This window comes from Pseudochaenichthys georgianus, chromosome 9 (genome assembly GCF_902827115.2).
Source record: "Pseudochaenichthys georgianus chromosome 9, fPseGeo1.2, whole genome shotgun sequence".
NCBI lineage: Eukaryota > Metazoa > Chordata > Actinopteri > Perciformes > Channichthyidae > Pseudochaenichthys > Pseudochaenichthys georgianus.
The window spans coordinates 14,737,244-14,751,611 of record NC_047511.1 but is presented as its reverse complement, the minus strand read 5'-3'; the positions used below and the strand labels follow the sequence as shown (position 1 = coordinate 14,751,611).

The 14,368-nt window shown below is 45.0% G+C and overlaps 1 protein-coding gene across 3 annotated transcripts in view; it reads right to left on the bottom strand.

The window, feature by feature from the left end:
* taok3a (TAO kinase 3a) overlaps nucleotides 1-12,890 on the bottom strand; it is an 86,451-nt gene extending 73,561 nt beyond the window's left edge. For 2 of the 3 annotated variants that reach the window (XM_034090480.2, XM_034090481.2), the window contains exon 1: nucleotides 12,714-12,890. The gene's annotated coding sequence lies outside the window, so the exon portion shown is untranslated. Of the gene's footprint in view, nucleotides 1-12,453; nucleotides 12,633-12,713 lie in introns of those variants that run through there. The other variant, XM_034090479.2, reaches the window with a different exon arrangement.
* Between the last annotated feature and the right edge of the window lie 1,478 nt (nucleotides 12,891-14,368).

The window sequence follows — 14,368 nt, the reverse complement described above, 5'->3', positions numbered from 1 at the left end:
ACGATAACTTCCTATCGGACATGGCCCCTGTATCACACCAGGAAACAAAAGCTGGACACAGGTCATGAAGACTGAACGTCAATGAAAAGCCATGAAAGGCGTGTGCATCCATCGGCTTCTTAGCAAACTCTCACGGCTTGATGATTTAACCATTTCCTCACTTGCCCTCTGGGACGATATCATCCCTGCAATTATCCAAGGGTTCGTGGCCTCCTGGCTTTGCAGTGCTGCACATCTGGTTCATTTTTGTTTGTGTATGATGAGAGCCTGTGTGTTTGTGCGAGCGAGAGAGGAAACGAGAACAAGCATGAGGGAGTGAAGTAGTGGGGCGGGGTGTTGACTGGCAGAGGTTCCTCCAAGTCACAGTTTAATTGGACAATTGTTCAGTCCAACCTCGGGACTCTCTGGGTTCACAAAGGCATATCAAGCTGTCCTAGCATGGACTATTAAACAAGTAGCTTTGGCTCCGTTTGCCTTCTTTTTCATCATGAGACATTATTATGTTCCCTTATGCAATATGAGACACAATTGATATACATTCGGATGAATCAGAGGTTGGCTAAAAACTCAGTTGGAGAAATAATGGCAGCATCTATGGGAAAAGGCTGAAGAAAATGGCAATGCAGTCCGTCTAAACAACAAGAGAGTAACCTTCATAATTCAGCCCTGATGTTATGTGGCATTACCATTTATGGTGGGGAATCCTACAATAATCATAATCAGCCACAGGCCGCTTCTCAATCTCGAGGATGCTGGCTTCTTGGTAGTCGCGTACTTCCAAGTCACTTCCTTCAGAAACGAAGCAAGTATGCTTCCAAGCCACGGCTTCGGAAAACGAAGAAGAATGGAACAGGCTAACAAGTGTGCCTCTCTCTAACGGTTTCAACATAAACTGTACCGGAAATAAATACCTCACGATGTCTATCTAATTATGAACTTGCTTTACTTTCACGGAACATATCTTTGGTGATAACAAATGTAACAAAGTAACATATTTACCAACACATATTCTACGCCACTACATCCTTACATTTAAATGTGTGCTGCGTCGGTTCAGCCATTCTCCGCAAGGGTTTTTGAAATTGGTCCGTGTGCAAAGCATTGTGGGGATTTTAAGGACGCGAAGTCTACCCATGGGCAGCCTCGAAATTTCCCCCAAACCAAGGACGCGGCCTCTGTGGAATTCCAAGTATGCTGGACATTGGAACAGTCCTGCTGCGCATCCTTGAAATATTGGCTTGGGAGCCAGTATCCTCGAGATTGAGAAACGGCCACAGACTTAACTAAAATATAAAACATTTAAGTCACATTTAGCTGGATTCACTGATGGCTGGCGAGAGCGAAACACAATCTCTCCCTGATTCATCAGAGGAAAATCTCCACTTGACCCAATGGAGGCTGTCCAGTCATAGCATTACGGCTGTACAGAGCTTGGGCACAGGCCTAGTCTCTCTTAGGACCGGGGGGGGGTTTGGCACATATTCTCATAGCCCAAAAGATGAGTTATCAAGCTTCTACGTCAGGTTCTGTGGCCGCCTGAAAAGGTTCAGTTTTATCCTGCCAAGCGACATCAACCTAAAAGGCCATGCATCGGTTGATTATGCTATTGGCTGAGAGCTGGTCAATACTCATTAACTAAAACCAATTTTGGCAACAGTGTCCACTACTGTGATGCAATGAAAGTTCCCGAACTAACACACCTGTGAAATATCCCAAAGAATGACACATACAAATAAAATAAAACGCATGTTCGGGAATGTATTTGAGAAGGCTCAGAGTAGAAAATTATGATGAAGAACTGTGAGACACCAAAGTGTTTGAGCGGGCAAAGGAAGATCCCAAAATAGAGCGGCGTGGTGCAGTGTATTACCTCACCCCCACTCACATAAGCAAATGTGTCCATCACAATCATGCATCCTAAGCCTTGCTGACATGCCCTACTCTGCTAAGCTAGCAGCACATACTGGAGTTTTCCAAGCTAGTTGCATGCAGGGGGAGAGTCAGCAGAACAGACCTACAACATGACACTTTACATTATTTAAAGACCCCTTTTACAGCGAACCATGAAGTTCTAAAAATACTCCAGCTGAAGCTTCTTCCTTCATTATGCTATGCTAAATTAGGCCATGGACCCAGAAGGGGTGGTGGTGGGCAGAGATAAGGCAAGTCAGCCATCAGCAATGGTGATGTCTCTTTGGGTGATGATGATGGTTGCTCTTAATTCCCCAGCATGCAACTTGGCCTAGTCATGGAAGAGCAGAGAGGGGCTTGCCGATTTAACAGCAGAGCAGGAGACAGATGTAGCCGGACATAATGGGGGTTGAAAATAGGGAGGGGGGGGGGGGGGTTGTTGGAGGGGCAAACTCATGGTCACAGCTGCAACCTCGCCAGAGGATTGGAAGCGGGCTTCTAATGAAGGGCTGTAATCAAGTTGCTCATGCTAACCTCCCACACCCAGTGAGGCCAACTCGCCAACATGCCTCTCTTATGACAGAGGGTTTAGTATGCTTGAGGAAGAAAACAATGAGAAGAAGAACAATCTGTGTAATGCAAAAGATAGAATGACGTATTTAACAACCAATCTGTTCTGCATTTCGGCATATAACATATCTGAATTGCCTGAAGTAAACAAGTTAAGCCAGATGTGACACTAGGAGAGAGCCTTTGAAAGGGGTGGGAAAAGAATATTAGACCTGCCAGGTGAATAAAGGTTGGCATGTGCCTCCAGACATAAGCCTGCATATAATGTCAAAATGAATGTCATTAAATGTTCGCAGGATCTGACTGCTAATCAAAGATCAAAATGGGTTGGTGAGATAAAGAAAATGTTCAGCAGTGTGAGGTATAGTGCACAGCAGACTCACTAGGGAGGCATTTGTTGACGAAACATCTGTTAGGCCATGACTTCCTCCCCTCCTAGACAGCTTTCAGTAGACCAAGGCCATGACTCAAGTCTGCACCAGCTGCTGGGCAATGACTAGATCCATTTCACATGTTTCTCCTATCATAGTCAGTTGTGCATATATGCAGTTTCCATCCAATCCAGAAGTGCTGTAAGTGTGGATGAAATAGTCTCTTCTTATGACTTGGCCCTTTGGTCTTCCATGGACATGAACCACCAGATTGGTTATAAAAATGACCCTTTTGCTTACATTTTCCCACATGTCATTAAATTGAGAAGATGGATGGTTGAATGTATCTTTGGTACAAACTAGGGCTGTCAAGTTAACGCGTTAATAAAAAATGTAACGCCACTAATTATTTTAACGCGATTAACGCATGTGTATTTTTTGTCCTCGGCCGCCCCGTAGTTTCAGAGCGCATCGAGTTTAAAATACCATCTACAAGCTGATGCTGACAGCCCCGCTCCTGCCGTCCGCTTGCGGCAGACCACACTTCCACGCTCACCGGCAGGCACCGACTGGCTATTGGGAGGACCGGGAGGGTGTGGTGCGTATGTGTGGCGCGAGCGAGCGAGAGAGAGACCTTATGTGTAATGTTGTTGTTAGCATCTGGTGCTAGCTAGCTGCGCTAACGGATATAAGGAGCGACATTTCGCCAATACTGCGCCGAGCCCTTGACTTTATGCAGGAAGCCAGACAGTGGGACATTGTACGAAAAGTCAGCACACTCAGCACGGATAGTGCTGATTGCAGCGTCCAGGCAGCTCCCGTTCGAGCATATGCCTTGAGTTGCACATAGCTCCAACGATCCATCACAGTGTCTCTCTCCACACGCACGCGCACGCACGCACGCACGCCTAACCCTAACCCTTAACCTTACCCTAACCAAGTCCTCACCCTACAATTAATGATTTCCCTCATGGGGACCTCCAATTTGTCCCCATAAGGGAGGCGAGTCCCCACACGTGACTGTGTAAACAGATTTAGGTCTCCACAAGTATAGTAATTCTAGGCCACACACACTTTGTATTGTATTATTGTATGAGAGAGGTTCCAGGTTGAATTGAGGCGGATATTTTTAATGTTCAGAGGTTGTTATGTTTAATATTCATGAGAATATTTGTCATTGATCAAATGATAATAAACAAACATTTGCATAAAGCATATTTGTCCACACATATGTTGATAAGAGTATTACAAACTTGAAAAATATCCCTCTAAGGTACATTTAGAACAGATACAAAATGTGCGATTAATCGCGATTAACTATGGACAATCATGCGATTAATCGCGATGAAATATTTTAATAGACTGACAGCCCTAGTACAAACACTTCCTTGATATCCACCAGAAGAAGGCTTAGAGATGCACCCGCTGCGAACACTGGCATGTGTGTGCAGTCTTCATGATAGGGTAATTAATTGAACTACTGTAGATTAATTCTGTTACCAAATATCCTCACTGGTTCTCTCTCTCTTGCTGGCTTCATAAGACTGTGATCTAGCAGTGGTGCAGAGTTTAGCGGTCTTTTAAAATCATCATTGAACACAGTATGCATTAACACATCTGCTAGTAGGGTAGAGTTGGGGGTAGGGGAAGGCATAATTCACCTTGTCATCTGAGACAGCATTCCTATATTAGACATGCTAAACCAGATCACTGCAGAACATTAAGCCTGACAGCAGCGCTTTAATATTTGATGGACTCTGCTCCCGTGGCATAAAACACCAAACTGCTGTAGCATGGGCTAAACTGGCAATTCTGTGATACATTTTTCAAAAGTCAGGCTTCCATCAAAAGGACGAGAAGACAGGGAGAATTGCTGAGGTGGATTAGTCAGCAGGGGGGGGGAAATACATTGTTTTTCTCAGGTGCTTTCAACAGGTTGCCCTCTATGCAAAACACAACCTGCAAAGGCTTTCTCTACTGGTATCAAAAATAATAATGGTGTTCTAACAGACATAGAGCTGCCCTAGAACACAGACAGCTAACTCATTACAGGGTAAGTGACAAGCCATGAGACATACCGTGTGCGTGCCTACCAGTGGGCCTGTCACAGTTCTTCGACAGCAGAGCAGGTGAACTTGTTAACTTTGACTTCCCCATGAACCCGGAAAAAGCAGGGGGAGGAACAAAGAAGACTTGGAGACCGTGTTAAGACAAGTACTAGGCGGAAAGAGGAGGCTGAAGCACTGTTTTCACTGGTAATTAAAGGTGGCCCATGTGTTGTTATAGGGATGCTCTCTAAAAATGCCAATCGCGAGTGCCAATCACATGACGTAAAATGATGACGTCAAATACATGACACTTTTCTTTGTGCACGGCAAAACAAGCTCGCCAAAATAGCTTCAGCAGTCTGGCAGTATTTTAAGTTGTCCGAAAATGACAATAAAATAGCGGTATGCAATGTGTGTGAAGCAGAAATCCTACAGCTCCACCCGCTGTGACGGACCGGTGAGCGGAGCAAAACACACATTTAGGCCCAATCCCAAATTGCCCCTTACACCCTACCCCTACCCCTCCCTCTCCATTTGCGTGGAGGGTCAGCCACATTAGGCGCGTTCACACCGGAGTACTTTTCCCCGTACTTTTCCCATTTAGTTCCGTTAGTACCCCTTATGTCGCGTTCACACCAAAAAGAGTGCCGGGAACTTTTACCCCCATTTTTAGTGCCTGCTGGAGAGGTGGTACTATCCTGGGGAGAAAAAAGTACCAATCTCTATTGGCTGGACGAATTGCAAACAACGCTCCGCAAAACTCTGAAAAGTTTTGTGAAGCCGCCATTGTATTTGCTGGCATTAGCATTATTAGCATTAGCATTAGCCCCGCGCACCAACGGAGAAAGAATAACTTATGGCAACACAAGAAAAAACATGCGAGCGGTGGAGTGATGAGGAGGTGTCGGCGTTCTGGCGATTTACTCGGAAGGCTTCAGGAAGGGAACTTCCGCCCTGGGGACTTCGAGTGGCAGTATACGCCGTGAAGTGGTTTGCGGCCTGCCAGTAAACCCAAAGCAGAAGAAGACAAAGTGACGTCAGCGGCTCATTTGCGTAATCTTCTCTCAGGGAACTTATTCCGGTGTGAACGCGATCTGTACTTAGTGCCCTGGTGTACTAAGTGCCGGGGCACTAAGTACGGCAAAGTACTTGGTGTGAAAGTGGCTAATAAGTGCTGTTCCAAACCAACGAGTGTGGAGCGCTGTGGAGGGGGAGTGGGCTATTAAGCCATCAAACAGGGAGTCTGCTTCGGTGCTGACTTGAGACCGGTCTCTACCCGACCGGTTTCAACGCTGTGTGTGTCCGTCAGGAAACAAGCTGTTAACAAGTAGTTCCAGCAAACATCCACTGATAAACTGCGATGTTAACAACCTCATGATAACATCATATTTTTTTAACTTAGGATCATCTAGTCTAGAAAAAGGTAAATGTGTGCATTTTATTATAAAGTTGTGCATATTTACACACTGTTGCAAAAACGAAGAAGTTTATAAAAAATCAGGTTTAAAACTAAAAGAGCTTTACAAAAAAGTAACCCAATTAAAAGATGTTTGGAGTTTTATTTTATTAATTGTATTTATTTTTAAACTTGAATAATGTACTTCATTTGAATGTAATAATTATGTTGGTTGTTGTTTGTGGAAGCACCAGTGAATGAGCCCCATTAACTGAGTTGTAAACATCACTTTAAATGGAAGATCCCCATAGGCCCCTCCCACTCGATTGGATCGGCCATCGGCCACAAAATTGGCGATCGGAGCATCCCTAGTTGTCAGGCTAAAGGCCTGCCTGTTTGAAGGTAAGGATTCAATTGAGACTGACAAGAGATTGCATTAGGCTCTGCATTTGAAGAGCTGTGAAGCACAAACTAAAACAGGCACATACAGTAGCGGTCACATCGACAATAATGTTACCATTGTCACATGTTTTACAGGACAGTGACTAGATAATGTATGGTAAACTACAACAAAGACAAGAAATTATTGCGATATAGGAGCAGAGTCGCGAAGCTAAAGTAAAAACATACGACTGACAAATATCAGGGTCAGATTTTAGACTCAACAAAAGTAAAGACTTAAAGCAAATCGAAACTGACTGTATTGGATACATGCCACAATGTGGGGTCGAATGTGGTCACTACATTTTGGGATGTCCTTTGCACTCTTCTATACATTAAGACTGAGTGCACCGGCCCTATCCGACCTGATAGCTACCCACATGGCCTCGGGTCCCTCCGACTCCACCGTGGACGGCCTGGTAGCCCACTACAACACTGCCCTATCCCTCAGTCTCAACTCTCTCGCCCCCATTAAAACCCGGACTGTTTCCTTCACCCGCCCTGCCCCCTGGTTCACCACTGAACTCCGCCATTTGAAGGCCTCTGGTTGCCAGCTGGAGAGGCTCTCCAAAAAAACTGGCCTCACAGTCCACCTCCTGGCCTTTCGTGAGCATATAAAAACGTATAAGGAAGCTCTCTCCCATGCTACTCCCGTCTCATTGGTGCTCAGCAAAGCAACCCCAGAAGACTGTTCTCCACCATCAACCGCCTACTACGGCCCCCTGACGCCCCCCAGCCTTCAGGGGCTCCCGATCTGTGCTCCAAATTCCTCGACTTCTTCCAGGCGAAAGTCGAGGCCATCCATCAGCAGCTCCTGGTGACTGGCCCTTCCCCCCTACCTGCACCTCATTCACCTGGTAACGCACCCCAAGCGCCGCGCCTCTCCTCTTTCTCCCCTGTGGATGCTCTCCAAGAGGCCAAACTGGTCAGCTCGGCCAAGACCTCCACCTGCTCCCTGGACCCCATGCCCACAGCCCTGGTCAAGGACTGCCTACCCACCCTCTGTCCCTACATGGTGGTCATCATCAACGCTTCTCTGGCTCCTGGTATAGTCCCCACCAGCTTCAAACTGGCCTCAGTCACCCCCATACTCAAAAAACCTGGCCTGGACCCCGACGACCTCCAGAACCACCGGCCGATCTCCAACCTTCCCTTCCTCAGCAAAACTCTGGAAAGAGTGGTCGCCGGCCAACTCCATCTGTACATGTCCAACCATGAGCTCGATGAGCCCTTCCAATCCGGCTTCAGACAGCAACACAGCACTGAGACCGCCCTCATCAAGATCACCAACGATCTCCTCATTGCTGCTGACTCTGGCCGCCTCAGCATCCTCATCCTCCTGGACCTCTCTGCAGCATTTGACACCATCTCTCACAACATCCTCCTCACCCGCCTCTCAGACCTCCTAGGTGTCACTGGCACAGCGCTGTCCTGGTTGACATCCTACCTCCACAACAGGAAACAGTTTGTCTCCATCAGTGGCTCAAACTCACCCCCGGCCCCAGTCCACCACGGTGTACCCCAGGGCTCTGTGCTTGGCCCCCTCCTGTTCACCATTTACATGCTCCCCCTCGGCCAGATCATCCGACATCATGGACTCAATTTCCACTGCTACGCTGATGATACCCAATTGTATCTCAGAACCACTCCATCCTCCCAGCTCCCCCCTCAGTCTCTCATCAACTGTCTGCATGACATCAAAACATGGATGTCTTCCAACTATCTTAAGCTGAACAGCAATAAAACAGAGCTCATGGTTGTGGCACCCAAGGCCCTGCTCCAGAAGGTTGGTGACTTCGTCCTTGAGGTCGACGGCTGCTCCATCTCCCCATCTCCTGAAGCCCGCAACCTGGGTGTCATCCTTGACTCCACCCTTTCCTACTATTCCCACGTAAAATCTGTGACCAAATCGGCCTTTTACCACCTGAGGAGCATTGCCAGACTCCGACCGTCACTCTCGGAGTCGGTTGCCGAAACCCTGGTGCATGCGTTTGTCACCACCCGCTTGGACTACTACAATGGTGTCCTGTTCGGGGTTCCCAACAAAACCCCGGACAGGCTCCAGTATGTCCAAAACTGTGCTGCTCGGGTACTCACGCACACAAAGCCGTAGCAGCACTCCCACCCTCATCCACCTACACTGGTTGCCGGTCAAGTCCCGCATATCTTACAAAGTCCTCTTCCTTACCTACAAGTCCCTCCATGCCCTTGCCCCCCAGTACCTATCGGACATCCTTCACCCACATGCCCCACCCCGGAACCTGCGGTCCCCAGACTCTGGCCTGCTTACCACCCCCCGCACCAAACTGCGAACCTTCGGGGACAGAGCCTTCAGTGTGGCAGCCCCCACCCTCTGCAACGCTCTCCCTGCGGAGATTCGCAACATCCCCACACTTGACGCCTTCAAAAGGGCCCTCAAGTCCCATCTTTTTGCCAAGGCTTTCGACCCCTAAAACGATCTGTTGTTTTGTCTGTCTGACTTTTGTTTTGTTATGTTTGTTTTTGCCCTATTACTTGTAAAGCGACCTTGGGTCCCTTGAAAGGCGCTATATAAATCAAAGCTATTATTATTATTATTATTATTATTATTATTATTATTATTATACCATGCTGGTTTGCCTTCCTGCTATTCAATTTGAAAGCTTTTCATGGATTTACTGCCTCCATGCGCAAATCCACTGATCACTGTTGAGATTAAATGGATTTGGTAAAAAATGTTGCTGTCATAAATGCTGGTGTGATTGTAATGTACAGTAACAACTGTATAACAGGTCTCCTGGGGGGTGAATCAATGGAAAGGACAGACACCCAGCCCACCTCCCTTTCTGCTTAAAATTGTAGATTTTACCCACACCAAGATAATCCAAACCCCTTTGCAAAGCAAGGCATGTTTTATGCCCGCTGCCAGGGGTTTAAACCTCCCCCCGCCAATGTCAGGTCTGTTAGTCAGGCCATTCCCACACTAAGCTGGCTATATTTGAAACAGCATCATGTACTTCTTCATTTTGGCCTTCCATCCAGACTAAACCAGTATTTTCCCTCCCAAAAATGGTGCATACTTATACTGTCTCCATAGTGGAACAGACAGTGTTGTTGTGTGGACAGGTTTCATCCAAAATGATGCTTGCACAGACCCAGCGAGGTGCTATGCTTTTTGTCACCATCGCTCTCTACATGGTTGCTTATTTTGATGTCAAAATAGAGAAATTCCTACATTTATTTAGTATTATTACGCCATGTCAGAAGACTTCGTAGGCGCAATATATTCAATTGGCAAGTGGTCTTAGACGATGTATTAGACTATAAGACTGGTGGTAGAAAGATCAAACCATGTATGTCATTCATTTATGTTTTCAATCTGTTGTCTCTCAGAAACAGTGAGGGTGATTTGCGAAATTATACGTATTGTTCATTTATACAGTTTATTTCATATATGTATTCATTATGTAAATTAATTTATATATGTCCACAGGTAATCAAAAACTATGCATATTTGTTGATTACCTGTGGACATATATTTAGTGGACAAATCTTTAATTAAAATAAGTCAACTTCTGAAAAAGACGATATAATTAAGCAAACAGAGACAATGCCGACAAGAACAGTGTTAAATAAAACAAATGTCCTGTGAGTCATAGTCAGAGTAACATGCTCCGCAGAGCCTTGTAAAGACTTTTTTGTATTTACCAAAGTCTACCAGTAGCATGTCGTCGCCTGTGAAAATGTGTGTATTCTTACTCTTTTGCCTCATGTTGAACCTGATTAAAAGCAGTCACGTGTTCAATGGGAGTCTGCCTCTGGTGTGAACATGGCTTCAGTGTAAGCATGTCTGGCTCACACCCCCCTCCCCCACCCCCTGTCTATGAGAGCCACATCAGCCAATTGTCAACAGCAGCTGATGCGTCCTTTCCCAGCGCATCCATCAGAGTGCACACATCCACACACACAACGATGGTCTTCAAACTAATGTGTGCAAGACCCCTGGCTAACGTCTCAATAATCTCTCACACAGCATTATAAAGAGAGACATGACTGTTAGCTATATGCCTCTGCATGTCTAAAGAAAACTTGTTAACACATTACGTATAGAGACCTGAATCATTTAGTGTTGAACAAATGCCAAATTAAATAGCAGAATCATGTGATAATTCCTCCAAAACACTAGTCTATTGATTATGTGCCAATTAAAAGGCTCTTCGATCTATTGGCCCTTTGACTTTTGGCCTCGAAAGCCTTACGTTTCACAACATGCACTATACAAAGCTGTAATCTTACCAGCTGTGCCTCTCTTGGGTCCAACTGTACAAGGACCAAGTATTTAGCACCTCATAACCTGTGTATTATCAGCCTACACAGTTCCCGGCACCGCCACCCATTCTGTATCAGGCTGGAGAAGTCAAACATTTACCTGAAAATGACTCAGGCTAGGTAAAATCACAAATGCAGAGCTGTGCTATATACCATCACTAATATAAGGAAGTGGGTTGCTTTCTGTTCTCTCTCTCAGATTCTTGGTCAACATACGTGTGGGTGATGTGACTGTTAGAGGGCTTGCACAACAGTCCTGTGATCTTTCAGGCATGTCTGCTGCTCAACTGAAGTATGGCACTGAAACTCTTGACTGGAGACCGAAAGGTTAAACTAGTGTACAAAAAAAACAAGATAACTGCAAAACAAATGCATGTGAAATTAGTTTTCATTTAATTATTTGCACCTCTATAAAAAAAGATAAAGTGAGGACTTGCTATACATTGATTAAAATGACGTGTTGTGCAAAGTATGGGGTTGAATTCTAGTGATCTGTGCCTGAAATGGCGTGGGCATGCTTCTTAAAATAAATCTTTACAAATGACACAGTTGAGCAGTGGAACACAGGTCTGCTACCTCTCACTCATGCGCTGTTCACAGAACAGATGACATCATATTGGGTCAGCTTGGGTTTTAGCGCTCAGCTTGCCATATACATCTGCCATTTCGAGCGCGTCACGTTAGCCTACATTTACTTTCAAAATTGGTTATTTAACCAAGCGATGTCCTGCTGCATGCAGGTGATGCAGTCTTGTAGCATTCACGCATGGACACACTTAAAAGAGGGAATACAAAAGATGAATGACGCGCGACTGTTGTATTTGCATGGAATGAATGCATGGTAATATAACCATCTAAATCGTGAAATAAAGTATCAAGGATGCAGACAATGTTCGACTGGTTAATGAAAGCGGAGAGACGTAGTATATAGTGTAATGGGTTCGTGTCATGTGTAGTGGCCGTTACACCGTCTCCTGCGAAAGCCATTGTAGCGTTGATAGTAAAATCTCACTCACAACCATGTAGGTAGGAATGGAAGGTACCACAGTCATTTTGGATGAGACAGACTCGCTCGGAACTGCTACACATTGCATGACATAGGCAAAATACTACATGGGAGAAGTTTAAACAGCATCCAAACGTATTGTCGGCTTCAAAAAAAACACAACTGCCACTTCGTTTACAACCTGTCATCCGTTTGCTCTCCATACTCACCCCCTGAGGAACAAACCAACAGCAAAGCGTCTTCTCCGTCAGTTTACGGCGCGACTGTCCTAATTGCAGCGTAGATTTTGAAGCAGGTGCACAAACACATCAATCATCAAACATGCTCTACGTTAAACATCTTTAAAAAGCTAAACCTACGCACTTATAACCCCCGCGAGCTCACGCTGGTTTCTGTACTCACCACCTCTGAGTGGCGTTGAAACAACAAGCCGAACAACGTCGAAACCAGGCGACGGTGGTCATTTTTTAACTTCAGGTGCAAGCCATACTACTCATGTACATCCAATACTGACTGCTTTGACATTTAGCTTTAGTAGCTAAGCCGTAGAGACAAGAGGAAGTGTCATTTCAGTGTTGAGGTTAGCGGGAGCTGGTAACCGTTACGGAAGGAACAAACAGTGATACAACAACAGAAGGGGGTGGGGGGGGAAATACACTCACCTTTTGCAAAAGTCGTTGTTGTTGAAAAGCGTACTGACTTCGGGAACATTTAGTCCAACTCTGAAGATGTCCGTGTGACTTTGCTAAGTGCTGTCAGTTGGTGTGGACTTCCTGAATGACGGAGCCGCAGGAGCACAACCCCTCGCCCGCGTTTGACAGCTACTTTGACAGACAAGCGGAAATAAAGTTGTGTCGTTCAGTGACGAATCCGTTGCAGGATGTGCACAAGTCAAGTGTATTTTCAACAGGAAACACAATTGACTGTTTTGCAAGAATCTTATGCACAATTCATATCTACATGCAAAAATAGACAGGATAACATATGTATCTTCCGTTATCTTACTTGTCATAACAAGTGCTTGTGTTAAAGTAAGGATACAATAATATACCGTATTTCCTTTGCAGATCATTAAACATGCATGGACTGAGTCATACCGATTCTCTTGCAACTTCAGTGATGGCAATTCAGGTCGTCTCATGAATTAAACTAGTGCAATGCTGCTGCCTGCTGTTGCACTTTGGAAGTTCAACCGTAACACTAAATGTGCTGAATGCTCATCAGTATCAGAAATGTATTAAGAAAATATATTTAGAAAAGAAGGAAGTGTTTCTGCTAAATAAAACACCCTAGGAGCGTTATTACGTTGAAGAAACCACCTTTTAGTGGTTATTTCTATAATTATATTTTAACATTCTTAGTATATTTTGCACATTTTTACACACATGTCTGTAAAGCTCTCCACTTTAACATATAATATTGCCGTATTAGCTTTTAAGGTTCTTTGTATATTTAAATCTAAATACTTGTCTTAAGTATTCTTATTTAATACTAAATAGTTTCTTAAAAATACTTATTTTTACCTACCATTGCAACTTCTTTTTTTTAGATTGTTTATGTTCGCACCACCAGACACCAAAGCAAATTCCTTGTATGTGTAAACTTACCTGGCAATAAACTTGATTCTGATTCTGATGAATAGTGGTTATTTTCCCTGTTTGTCAAATACATATTTTGATCTAAACATTATAGCATATTGGCCCTTTCTCATTTCACTAATTTCCGCTCCTCGACTCCTCGTTCCTCCGGTAGTGACCCGGAAATGGATTTCAGCGCGCTATCTTGAAGGACATCTAATTTCTCTAAATGCACTTTGAGGACCGAGGATTGAGCATCGAGGAGGCTCTCTGGAGGAGCTATAATCGAGGATACACTGATGGGTCCTCTGAGCCAGTGCGTGGATCCTCCGGATTTATTTCCGGGGGATATATCCAGTCTCTGATAGTGTTACGTTATTATGAGAGTGCTCTCATACTTGAAATTGTATATATTGATATCAATATATGTGTGTGTATGTCCGCATCTGTAGCCTGTTATTGTCTCATTGTATACTGCACTGTCAATTAATTAAAAGTAAATATATAAGTCGTCATGAACACATCTGTCCATCAGATCAGGTATGCCTCCTGTCATCATTAACGGACGTCTCTTTAAAATGACCGCTCAGAGGAGAGGAGTTCTCATTTCTCTAACCGCCTGCTGCTTCCCCTCCTCGACTCCTCAGCTCGCATCTCCTGTGGGCGGGACTAAGACACGAGGATAGGAGTCGAGGAGGGGAATTAGAAAAATGAGAAAGGGTCTCTGTCTATGTGACATC